Source organism: Bos mutus, unplaced genomic scaffold, assembly GCF_027580195.1.
Source record: "Bos mutus isolate GX-2022 unplaced genomic scaffold, NWIPB_WYAK_1.1 CTG283, whole genome shotgun sequence".
NCBI lineage: Eukaryota > Metazoa > Chordata > Mammalia > Artiodactyla > Bovidae > Bos > Bos mutus.
Genome location: NW_027219780.1, coordinates 140866 through 154914, shown reverse-complemented (window position 1 = coordinate 154914; position 14049 = coordinate 140866). Strand labels below are relative to the sequence as shown.

Sequence of the window (14049 nt, the reverse complement as noted above, 5' to 3'; positions counted from 1 at the left end):
GTCCTTATGCATCTCTTCATCCATATATCTGTCCTTGGCTGATTCTGACTCACTGCTTGCTTGCTTCTTTCCTTGCTTTGGAAGGCTATCCAAGATGTATACACACTACTTTAGGAAGGGAATTGCTTACAAAAAAAAAAAAAAAAACTGCAAAGGGTTTGGGAAGAGTGCTTAAGAAAGAGTAGCCAGGCTGGATGACTCAAGTATAAATGAGAGAGGATTTCATAGAAAGTATCAGTGTGACTTTGTGATCAAGTGATATAGGAATTTTATAAAAGGGAAGAATTGTCCAACACTGGTCTATTAGTGAGGTACTTCAGAGGCTCCTTGACCTGCATATTTAAAGTTCCTAAGATGATGGCTTTTTTCCTCCTTTTGGCTGTGGAGCAAACTGTTTTAATCCACAGTTGTGCCTTATTGTTCCATTAAAATTGTATTCTTCAATCCATCAATAAATACTTGTGGTTAAAACAAAACAAAACAAAAAACAATGATCCCTGGGTCTAGAATTTTTGTTGAGAAATCTAGTTCAGTCAACTCAGGACAGAACTGAGCATTGTGTTCTCTGCCAAACCCTGTCCCTGTGTGAGGTGCTGGGGGATGTGAAAGAAAGGTGTGTTCATATGTTAAAAATGGAGGCCATTGACATGACTACCCTGGGCACTTAGGGAAGCAAGAAGTACAGAGGTTGGTGGCAGGATAAGCACAATTTTTTTTGGTTTGTTTGTTTTTTTAGACAACATGGGAATTGAGAGAAGCCTCATGTGACAATTCCAGGAAAGAAATTTAAACTTAACCCAGAGGTGGGCACAAGCACATCTGCATACAGGTAAGAGTCACTCATTAAATCTTCACTGACCACTGTCACTGTCACACTATCATGTGTCTGGCCGGGATAATAGGAACCAGCCCCAGACAGCAAATCCATGAGAGGCATCTCCATGGTCTCTACACCTGCCACCAGACACAGCAAGTTCCCAACTGAAAATTCAATATTCCACCTGATAAAGTAATTAAACAAGGAGGCCATGGGTCTGGGGTGGCTCTAAAGCCTTGGCAGCCTGTGCCCACAAACCAAAATCTAAGCCAGAATCAAGGCACTCAGATCCAAGAAAATACTTATGAACAATCAACCACATGTAACCAACCAGGCTTCCCCAAGTCAGGCAACTGCTTAAGCTACAGCCAATCAAATCATTTTCTTTGAACACATGTGACACATCCTTGCACAGTTTCCCTCCCTTACAAAGTCATATAAAATAATGTGCAGATGTTTCACTATTTTCTGACCCCATGAAACCAGACTCAGCTGATTCCCTCAGTAGCAAATAAAACATCAGTGGAAAAAAAAAAAAAAATCTCAGGATGCAAAACTCATCAAATGAGAGCAGCTGTGGTTAAGGCAGCTCAGGTGGAGGGAGATGACCAGGACCCTCGCTGGGACCCCTCTCACCCTCTCCCCTAGGGGGTCCACTGGGAGAAATGCAGGGAAGCATCTGGGTACCATCAGATACTGCAGAACTAGAAAATTATGCAGGATATATTGTGTCTTGTTCCACTTGGGAGGCAAAATTCACACACCTCTTTAATGAAATCACCACTCACCACATCAAATCTGTAATATGCAAAATGAAATGACTGGTGGTACAAAGACAGCAATTTCACTCAACAGTCAAGCACTGACAATTCCAGGGGGATGAAGGGACAGACATCCCCCATCTGCTGTGAGAGAGGGACCAGACAAACAGTGAGGATGGTCCCCAATTCATCCAGGTGTGCTCACCAGTGGACAAATGATTACTTTGTTAGTACTAAAACTGGAGGCAGCATCCTCAAAGGAAGCAATAAGAGGACCCCAAAACATCTAGGGACTGGCAAAATAGGTTATTCTCCTGCCACTGATCCTGTGCTCATAACACTGTCAACATTGGAGTTTACACACTAGAATCCCCCTCTGCACATGAAATCAACTGCTCTCAAGCTTGAAAACCTTAGTCCCTCCCTCTAGAGGAGTGGAGAGGAGTCCACACATGGAACTGCTTCTAGAGAGGCAGGGGTTCTGTATTTTAATAATCTTTCTTGGAGCAGAGATTCATTTCAGAAGTCAGGGATCTGACCAAGGGCCTGTGGAACAGTCAGGGGTTAACGACAGAGGTGCTGAGACCCAGAGGCAAACAAGCCAAGGAGTGAAGCATTGAACGACCACCAAGTCTGAACACTTCTCACTAATCTCCACCCCACCCTCAACCATGCTAGGAGTTGTGGGTTGGATGGTGTCCCCTCCTCAAAAAGATATGTTCAAACATGACACCTGTGAACATGACCTTATTTGGAAACAGGGTCTTTGCAGATGTACTCAAGATGAGATCACGCTGGAGCAGGGTGACCCTACATCCAATAAGACCAAAGAAACCCAGACAGACACAGGGACTACAGCCACGTGACATCAGAGGCAGAGAGCACAGCACTGCAGCTGGAAGCCAAGGAACACAAGGAAGGCCGGTGAACACCAGAGGCTGGAGGGAAGGATTCTCCCCTGGAGCCTCCAGGGAGAGCACGGCCCTGCCAGCACCTGGATTTGGGACCCGTAGCCTCCAGAACAGGGAGATGATAAACTCCTGCTTTTTTAAGTCACCCAGTTTGCAGTGCTTTGTTACAGCAGCTCTAGAAACTGATACCCTAGCCTGAGCTCACACTTCTGTCTCCTCAGCTTTACTAAGACTTGTAACTGCTTCTGCTGTTCCCCCTCCAGTGACCATCAGAGGACTCTCTTAGCTCCCACCTCCTTCCTCTTCTATGGACTGTCCAAGGCTTCCGTCTCACTTCCGGACCCACAGCTCGGAGACCAGCTCCCTCCCATCCCCTGCTCACTCTCCTCAGACACGCTGGTCTTCCTGCTGTTCCTCCAACCTGCCAGGTCAGCTCCTTCCTGAGGACCCCCTGCCTTAGACCCCCTCCCCCAGGTGACTGTGTGGTGCCCACCTTCATGTCACTCAGACCCCATGAGGCACCAGCTCCTCAGGGAGGCAGCCAGGATGTCAGCCCACCTCTCTCTGTCACATCCTCCCCATAAGAACAGGAGCCCCATGAAGGCAGGGCCTTGTCCTCCTGCTGCACAAGCTCCCACATGTATCGGGCACATAGAGACCTGGGCAGGGAGACCAGCAACTGGAGACACCAGCAGAGAGGGCATCTCTGACCCGGGTGCTCAGTTACCCAACCTCACTTCTGGTGTTAATGGAAGATGCTCTTTAGGCAAACTATGTATAACAATCACCTGGATACAATCAGGTCTTAGTGTCCCTAATTTCTAAATGATACACTTTGACTTAAGTCTAATTTCTAAAAAGTACACTTTGACTAAATAAAATAGCATCATTATCCTTTTAAAATTTCATTAGAACAGTGACGATGTAATAACCCTGTGGTTGTACTTTCATACACTTTAGGGTTTATGTGACTTAGAGTATCACAGTGACATTTCTACAGGTCTTTGGATTCATCCTCCAAGGCGTGAACATCAGCTCTGAGAAGAAGGGGGTGAAAAACTGAGGGAGAAGAGGGCGCTTACCATGAATCCAAGCATAGTGACCTGCTGGGAGGTCTGGCTTTCAACACACCTGAGTGCCAGCAATTCCACAGACTTCTATAAACTACTTACATCTTTCAGTATCAGAATCTGACTTGCATCTTTTAGGTACTGCAGCTGATTAGTCACTAAGATTGTGATCTTCTCCTTCAAGGCCTGACGAATACACCTACAAATGTAAGAGGTACAGTATGAAAAAGCACATTAACGGGAGTGCTTCAAACTGAAAAATTATATGTGGAAAACAATGAGACAAAGATCACACAGCAGTCAAAGATCTGTAGTTTAAATACCAAATCAATAATAAAAATTAAATAAACAATTAATAATTAATAATTAATAAAATTAATAAAATAATTAAATAAAAAATTAATAATAAATCAATTCATCCGACTAGGCTCTTAAATTTGTCAGCAAGAAATTTGAATCTAGCGCTGCTAAAATATTCTAAAAAGCAGTCCAGTGAAGAAGGCACCAACAGCTAAGCTTTTTTTCCCCTAAAACTCAGGTTAACAATTATTTGCATGCTTCATAAAGGGAAATAACTGAGTAATACTGAGATTCCAAAACTTGACTGAACTAAAATACTATTTTATCACTATTCAGGAATGGGAAGACAAGTATCTATGTCATATAAAAATGTCATATGTCATATAAAAATACATTTTTATATGTAATTGTACATAGACTTACATAATTCTATGTAATTATAATTAATGATATAAATATTAACAACAAAACTAATGGATTCTTGGTAATCTTTTGCACAGTGCATTTGCTAGACACTTGTTTTCAAAGAACATTAGATAAAAAATGAATGCCAGCATGGCCTCCATTAGTTTCTGCAATATTCCCAGTTCCATCCAGGAAGGAAGTCTTCTTCCATTAGGACTGAACACTTTCCAAACATGAAAATAAAATGAACAGAATCCAAATGGCCCAAATCACTGTGGAAATCTCCCAGGTTTCAGAGCACGTGCCAGTTCTCTATAGTCAAAATCCCCTCACTATTCAACCTTAAATTTTATTCACAGTTAAAACAAAAAAAACTGTTCCTCCATTTTAAATGCAGACCCCTAACAACTCATCCCCAATCTAACCCCAAAGGGTCCACAACCCCTCTAGGAAAGCAAGTGTCCAGGTCTGGGGCCCTGGTGACCACGGGCAAGTTTCCAGGCAGATATTCTGAGATCCCGAGCCACTTGCAGAGCAAATCTCAGGAACCTGGGTCAGAGCTCAGCCTGTGAGTGATTCAGATGGACAGTCTGGAGGCAGCAGACTGCAGCTCAGTCCTTCTCACAAGCCTGATGACATTGGACAAGAGTCTAAACCTCAGTTTCTTCATCTTAAACAGCGTCAATGACAACTTCATCCACACGTTCTGAGAAGTCAAACCACCAATACACTCAGTAAGCATCAGTCCCCTTCTCTGCTCCTCCGTAACCACAAGTGGCCCTGTGCTTTGGACTCAGGACAGAAAAGTCCTAAGGGGACACTCTGGACACTGGGTCTGTGATCAGAAGCAAGACTCCAGGATATAGACACATACACCATCACTTCATTAAGTCCAAAAGGATTCATCTTACTCTTTAACATGTGTTAGTTCAGCATTCATACTAGGTTTCTTGACTAACACCTTTTTTCCAGATATAGTACTAAAGCATTTAAATAGAATTTTTTCTCTTTAATTAATAGTTACCTGCCAGTAGTTCCTGAAGGTGGATGTTAATTAAACCCAATGGGCTGTTATGTCCAAGATGGACCAACACAAAAGTTTTAAATGTTTTCTTAACACTCCATTACAGATAAGGTAACATAAATAATTACAATGAAGTGATCAGTCGATTTTTTTGACTGTGGGATCACAATAAAATGTGGAAAATTCTGAAAGAGATGGGAATACCAGACCACCTGACCTGCCTCTTGAGAAACCTATATGCAGGTCAGGAAGCAACAGTTAGAACTGGACATGGAACAGCAGACTGGTTCCAAATAGGAAAAGGAGTACATCAAGGCTGTATATTGTCACCCTGCTTATTTAACTTATATGCACAGTACATCATGAGAAACCCTGGGCTAGAAGAAGCAAAAGGTGGAATCAAGATTGCTGGGAGAAATATCAATAACCTCAGATATGCAGATGACACCACCCTTATGGTAGAAAGTGAAGAGGAACTAAAAAGCCTCTTGATGAAAGTGAAAGAGGAGAGGGGGAAACTGGCTTAAAGCTCAATACTCAGAAAACTAAGATCATGGCATCTTGTCCCATGACTTCATGGAAAATAGATGGGGAAACAGTGGAAACAGTGTCAGACTTTATTTTGGGGGCTCCAAAATCACTGCAGATGGTGACTGAACCAATGAAATTAAAAGATGCTTACTCCTTGGAAAGAAAGTTATGAACAACCTAGATAGCATATTTGGAGAAGGCAATGGCACCCCACTCCAGTACTCTTGCCTGGAAAATCCCATGGATGGAGGAGCCTGGTAGGCTGCAGTCCATGCTAAGGGTCAAACAAGATTGAGAGACTTCACTTTCACTTTTCACTTTCATGCATTGGAGAAGGAAATGGCAACCCATTCCAGTGTTCTTGCCTGGAGAATCCCAGGGATGGGGAGCCTGGTGGGCTGCCGTCTATGGGGTCACACAGAGTCAGACACAACTGAAGTGACTTAGCAGCAGCAGATAGCATATTAAAAATTCCAACATATGGAGGCTGAACAACACCCTGCTGAATAACCAAAAAATCACAAAAGAAATAAAAAATATATGCATAGAAATGAATGAAAATGAAAACACAACAACCCAAAACCTGTGGGACACTGTAAAAGCAGTGTTAAGGGCAAAGTTCATAGCCATACAGGCATACCTCAAGAAACAAGAAAAAAGTCAAATAAAAAACCTAACTCTACACCTAAAGCAACTAAAAGGAAGAAATAAAGAACCCAGTGTTAGTAGAAGGAAAGAAATCTTAAAAATTAGGGCAGAAATAAATGCAAAACAAACAAGAGAGACCAGAGCAAAAATCAACAAAGCCAAAAGCTGGTTCTTTGAAAGATAAATAAAATTGACAAACCATTAGCCAGACTCATCAAGAAACAAAGGGAGAAAAATCAAATCAATAAAATTAGAAATGAAAATGGAGAGATCACAACAGAAGACACAGAAATACAAAGGATCATAAGAAACTACTATCAGCAATTATATGCCAATAAAATGGACAACGTGGAAGAAATGGACAAATTCTTAGAAAAGTACAACTTTCCAAAACTGGACCAGGAAGAAATAGAAAATCTTAACAGACCAATCACAAGCACGAAATTGAAACTGTAATCAAAAATCTTCCAGCAAACAAAAGCCCAGGTCCAGATGGCTTCATAGCTGAATTCTACCAAAAATTTACAGAAGAGCTAAAACCTATCCTACTCAAACTCTTCCAGAAAATTGCAGAGGAAGGTAAACTTGCAAACTCATTCTATGAGGCCACCATCACCCTAATACCAAAACCTGACAAAGATGCCCCCCCAAAAAAGAAAACTACAGGCCAATATCACTGATGAACATAGGTGCAAAAATCCTTAACAAAATTCTAGCAATCAGAATCCAACAACACATTAAAAATATCATACACCAAGACCAAGTGGGCTTTATCCCAGGGATGCAAGGATTCTTCAATATCCACAAATCAATCAATGTAATACACCACATTAACAAATTGAAAAATAAAAGCCATATGATTATCTCAATAGATGCAGAGAAAGCCTTTGACAAAATTCAACATCCATTTATGATAAAAACTCTCCAGAAGCAGGAATAGAAGGAAAATATCTCAATATAATAAAAGCTATATATGACAAACCCACAGCAAACATTATCCTCAATGGTGAAAAATTGAAAGCATTTCCCTAAAGTCAGAAACAAGACAAGGGTGCCCACTTTCACCACTACTATTCAACATAGTTTTGGAAGTTTTGGCCACAGCAATCAGAGCAGAAAAAGAAATAAAAAGAATCCAAATTGGAAAAGAAGAAGTAAAACTCTCACTGTTTGCATATGACATGATCCTCTACATAGAAAACCTAAAGACGCCACCAGAAAATTACTAGAGCTAATCAATAAATATAGTAAAATTTCAGGGTATAAAATCAACACACAGAAATCCGTTGCATTCCTATACACTAATAAGGAGAAAATAGAAATAGAAATTAAGGAAACAATTCCATTCACCATTTCAATAAAAAGAATAAAAATACTTAGGAATATATCTACCTAAACAAACTAAAGACCTATATAAAGAAAACTATAAAACACTGGTGAAAGAAATCAAAGAGGACACTAATAGATGGAGAAATATACCATGTTTATGGATCTGAAGAATCAATATAGTGAAAATGAGTATACTACCCAAAGCAATCTATAGATTCAATGCAATCCCTATCAAGCTACCAATGGTATTGTTCACAGAGCTAGAACAATTAATTTCACAATTTGTATGGAAATACAAAAAAAAAAAACCAAAATAGCCAAAGCAATCTTGAGAAAGAAGAATGGAACTGGAGGAATCGACCTGCCTGACTTCAGGTTCTACTACAAAGCCACAGTCATCAAGACAGTATGGTACTGGCACAAAGACAGAAATATAGATCAATGGAACAAAATAGAAAGCCCACAGATAAACCCATGCACCTATGGACACCTTATCTTTGACAAAGGAGGCAAGAATATACAATGGATTAAAGACAATCTCTTTAACAAGTTGTGCTGGGAAAATTGGTCAACCTCTTGTAAAAGAATGAAACTAGAACATGTTCTAACACCATGCACAAAAATAAACTCAAAATGGATTAAAGATCTAAACATAAGACCAGACACTATAAAACTCCTAGAGGACAACATAGGCAAAACACTCTCTGAGAAAATCACATGAGGATCCTCTATGACCCACCTCCCAGAATATTGGAAATAAAAGCAAAAATAAAAAAATGGGACCTAATTAAAATTAAAAGCTTCTGCACAACAAAGAAAACTATGGACAAGGTGAAAAGACAGCCTTCAGAATGGGAGAAAATAATAGCAAATGAATCAACTGACAAACAACTCATCTCAAAAATATACAAGCAACTCCTGCAGCTCAATTTCAGAAAAATAAATGACCCAATCAAAAAATGAGCCAAAAAAAAAAAAAAATGTGCCAAAGAACTAAATAGACATTTCTCCAAGAAAGACATACAGATGGCCAATAAATACATGAAAAGATGCTCAACATCACTCAGTATCAGAGAAATGCAAATCAAAACCATAATGAGGTACCATTTCACACCAATCAGAATGGCTGCTATCCAAAAGTCTACAAGCAATAAATGCTGGAGAGGTGTGGAGAAAGGAACCCTCTTGCACTGTTGTTGGGAATGCAAGCTAGTACAGCCACTATGGAGAACAGTGTGGAGATTCCTTTAAAAAATGGAAATAGAACTGCTTTATGACACAGCAATCCCACTTCTGGGCATACACACCAAGGAAACCAGAATTGAAAGAGACACGTGTACCCCAATATTCATTGCAGCACTGTTTATAATAGCCAGGACATGGAAGCAACCTAGATGTCCATCAGCAGATGAATGGATAAGACAGCTGTGGTACATATCCACAATGGAGTATTACTCAGCCATTAAAAAGAATACATTTGAATCAGTTCTAATGAGGTGGGTGAAACTGGAACCTATTATACAGAGTGAAGTAAGCCAGAAAGAAAAACACCAAATACAGTATATTAATGCATAGATATGGAATTTAGGAAGATGGTAACGATAACCCTGTATGCAGGACAGCAAAAGAGACACAGAAGTATCGAACAGTCTTTTTGTACTCTGTGGGAGAGGGGGAGGGTGCGATGATTTGGGACAATGGCATTAAAACATGTATAATATAAGAAACTAATCGCCAGTCCAGGTTCAATGCAGGATGCAGGATGCTTGGGGCTGGTGCACTAGGATGACCCAGAGGGATGGTGCGGGGAGGGAGGTGGAAGGAGGGTTCAGGATGGGGAACGCATGTACACTCGTGGTGGAATCATGTTGATGTATGGCAAAACCAATACAATATTGTAAAGTAATTAGCCTCCAATTAAAAAAAAAAAAAAAAAGAGACATTACTTTGCTAACAAAGGTCCATCTAGTCAAAGCTATGGTTTTCCAGTAGTCATGTATGGATGTGAGAGTTGGACTGTGAAGACAGCTGAGTGCCAAGAATTGATGCTGTTGAACTATGGTATTGGAGAAGACTCTTGAAAGTCCCTTGGACTGCAAGGAGATCAAACCAGTCCATCCTAAAGGAGATCAGTCCAGGGTGTTCTTTGGAAGGAATGATGCTAAAGCTGAAACTCTAATACTTTGGCCACCTCATGCGAAGAGTTGACTCATTGCAAAAGACTCTGATGCTGGGAGGGATTGGGGACAGGAGGAGAAGGGGGGCGACAGGATGAGATGGCTGGGTGGCATCACCAACTCGAAGGACATGAGTTTGAGTGAACTCTGGGAGTTGGTGATGGACAGGGAGGCCTGGCGTGCTGCAATTCATGGTATCACAAAGAGTCAGAGATGACTGAGCGATTGAACTGAACTGAACTGATCAGTTGATGGCTTTATATTTGTTCCTTAAAAATGCTTTTATACAAATCATTAGGAAGATATGCTACTTTCCAAGTTGTTAGATTACAGATTTCTAAGTCATAGAAATTACTAAATCAGTAACCAGTTGTTTAGCTGTTATATTCCTATATTAAGGCTGTATTAATCCTATAGTCCCACATATAATCATATATAAGGGCTGGCCCCTGATAGCTCATTTGGTAAAAAATCTGCCTGCAATGCAGGAGACCTTGGTTTGATCCCTGTGTTGGGAGGATACCTGGGGAAGGAAAGGCCACCCACTCCAGTATTCTGGCCTGGAGAATTCCGTGGACTGTATATTCCATGGACTTGCAAAGAGTCAGACACGATTGAGTGACTTTCACTTTCACCATTCACTTTAAGAGAGGACACATCCCGTGGTGGAGGGGACACAAATGAAACAGATATAGGCCCCACCTCCATTCATTCAATCGACAGAGGTTTTGTTGGGGAGCCAGGCACTGTACAACTGCTGAGGATCCACCCACAGGTCAAAACAGAAGATAATACTCTGTACTGTGTAGAGGACACACTGAACAAGTACAGAAAATGCACTATTCAGCTGTGACCTGTGCTCTAAAGAAAAAAAACCAAGAGGGCTGCTGTCTTAGATAGGGAGACACGGGACCCCTGAGACTCTCTGGGGAAACATCCTGGAAGAAGACAAAGCAGGTGCAGGGGTTCTGGGACTGAACACGCTGGGCTAAGGCGCCTTCCTGCATTCACAGCTTGGGGGCAGGTAGAGGGACTCCTAAATGATGAAAGGCACCTACTGAGGGCTGTGGGAAGACAGAGGGCATGAGCGCCCCTAGTGCAGAAGGAGGGAATGGCCGGTCCTGTCTTTCACCTTCCTTCTGTGTCCTGTGCACTCACTGCTCCTGGGACAGAGGGACCAGTATGTACAGACAGACGGGGTGAGAAAGGACCCCCACAGAGCCAGCACAGCTGGACACCGAGTGGGTGTGGGGACGAGCTGGAAAGGCTGATGCGGGCAGAAGAAGCCTGTTCTGTCTGAGGACCTGGAGCTGCTTCCTGAATGTGAAGAGGGGTCTGTGAAGGGCTGGAGCAGGAGGGTGAGCTGTGTAGACAGCAGCGTGGGAGTCTGATCAGCACAGAACTGAAGACTTGATAATGCAGGATGGCGGGGCCGGGGTGGAGGTGATGGCGGGGGAGGGTCTGGGACGTGGGGCTGAACCAGGACGGGATCCACAGCATGATGAGACTGCATCATCTCACCTTCTATAGGTGACAGAACCCACTTAGCGCTCACAGAATAAAGTTGTAAAACTCACAAACCTTAATGACCATCCTCCATTACTGAAGGAATCTTCTAATCATAAGTAAAAGTGTGATTCATTCACTTTTAATACAAAGCCCTTCACATGACTAAGCTTCCACGTGACCACCATCTCTCACAGCATATTGTTCCATCCAATTCTTTAACTTGAGAACACCCTCCAGTTGCTGCTGAGTGATTTCCTAATTTGCTTTCATGCTCTCTGCTTTAAGTCACTCTAGAGTATGTGGTTCTGATCAGCAAACAACAGTCTTAAGCCTGCTTCTCTCAAGTATATATCCAAAGTGGTGTGCCCAAAATATTTGAGAGGATTTTATAAATATCTCCTGTGTTTGAAAAAGAGCTCAGGAGAACTTCTATGATCAGCACACTATATTTGACACCAAATGCCTTCCCCTGTGACACGGATGCAACAGCCAGTAGAATCTTCCTGCCCTGATGGAGAACTTGTGCAGATGCACACAAGATGGGGTGACACACATTTGTGAGCTCAGGGTGGGGTGCTGGGAACAAGGAGGCTGAGCTACTCAGGATGCCAGGAGGGTAGGGGTGGGGAATCCCTGTCACAGCACAAGCTCCTGTCACTGAACTCACAAGACACAGGCACTTCTCTAAGGGAAAATTCATCAAGTCATGAAGAGGAGAGGCTGGGAAAGGGGGGTCAGATCAGAGAGCTGGGGACCATGCCATGTGTCATCTGCCCTGTTCCCTCTTGTTCTCAAGGATTCTGTGCTACTATTCAGGTTTGTATGTGTGTTACAATATACCTAACATGAAATTTACCATTTTTGCTATTTTAAGCATACAGCTCAGTGGCATTAAGTACATTCACATTGCTGTGCAACCATCACCACCATCCATCTCCACAACTCTTTCATCACCCCAACACTAAGCACGTTTTATACAAGGGCAGGTTCCACCAAAGTCTAACAACGCCTGCTTAGTGGATGTGGAATCCCAGCTCCTCGTGTCCAGAGCTCAGAGGTCCTCACATTTCCCCCCCCTCACACACTGGACTCTGCTGAAGTCTCTACTTTGCTATTCTGGACCTATAAATCAGTCATGTCCCCTCTTTATGTGACCTATAAATCAGATCCACTTGACACTTTAACTATCAGTACTGTCGAATTCAGTGACAGGGACTTTTAAAAGTTAATCATTACCTTTAATTATACTGGACCTAATCTAATCTGACTGATGTGCTTAGATGAAGAGAAGACTAAGATATAAGGACATAGACACAGGCATGTAAATCAGTGAATTTAGAACACATCCCCACCATGCACAAAAAATAAACTCAAAATGGTTTAAAGACTTAATCACAAGATGTGACACCATAAAACTCTAGAAGAGATTACAGTTTCTCAGACATAAATTATACCAATGTTTTCTTAGGTCAGTCTCCTAAGGCAATAAAAATATAAGTAAAAATATACAAATGGGGCTTCTCTGGTGGCGCACTTGTAAACAACCCATGTGCCAATGCAGGAGACATGGTTTCGATCCCTGGTCCAGGAGGGTCCCACATGCCATGGAGCAACTAAGTCCATGCACCACAACTACTGGGCCTGTGCTCTGGGGCCCCAGAAGCCTTAACTACTGAGCCCACACAGTCTAAAGCCGGTGCTCTGCTCAGGAGGAGCCACTGAAATGAGAAACCCACACACTGCAACTAGAGAGAATCCCCTGCTCATCACAACTAGAGAGAAAGCCTCACAGCAACAAAAAGCCAGCTCAGCCATAAATAAATAACTATTTTTAATTAAAAAAATAAACAAACGGGATGTAATCAAACTTACAAGCTTTTGCACAGTAAAGGAAACCATAAACACAATGAAGAGAAAACCTACAGAATGGGAGAAAATACTACAAATGATGTGACCAACAGGGGCTTAATTACCAAATACATGAACAGCTCATTCAACACATCAACAACAACTACAAAAAACTCAATAAATAAATGGGCAGAAAAACTAAACAGACATTTCTCCAAAGGACACATACAGATGGCCAATTCAGTTCAGTTCAGTCACTCAGCCATGTCCAACTCTTTGCGACTCCATGAACCTCAGCACTCCAGGCCTCCCTGTCCATCACCAACTCCTGGCGTCCACCCAAACCCATGTCCATAGAGTCAATGATGCCATCCAACCATCTCATCCTCTATCTTCCCCTTCTCCTCCTGCCCTCAATCTTTCCCAGCATCAGGGTCTTTTCCAATGAGTCAGCTCTTCCCATCAGGTGGCCAAAGGATTGGAGTTTCAGCCTCAACATCAGTCCTTCCAGTGAACACCCAGGACTGATCTCCTTTAGGATGGACTGGTTGGATTTCCTTGCAGTCTAAGGGACTCTCAAGAGTATTCTCCAACACCACCGTTCAAAAGCATCAATTCTTCAGCACTCAGCTTTCTTTATAGTCCAACTCTCACATCCATACATGACCACTGGAAAAACATAGCCTTGACTCTACGGATCTTTGATGGCAATGTAATGT

At 42.1% G+C, this 14049-nt stretch overlaps 1 pseudogene; it reads right to left on the bottom strand.

Annotated features, from left to right (window-relative positions):
- Positions 1-14049, bottom strand: part of LOC102282609 (ATP-binding cassette sub-family C member 4-like) — a 156938-nt pseudogene that overhangs the window by 87509 nt on the left and 55380 nt on the right.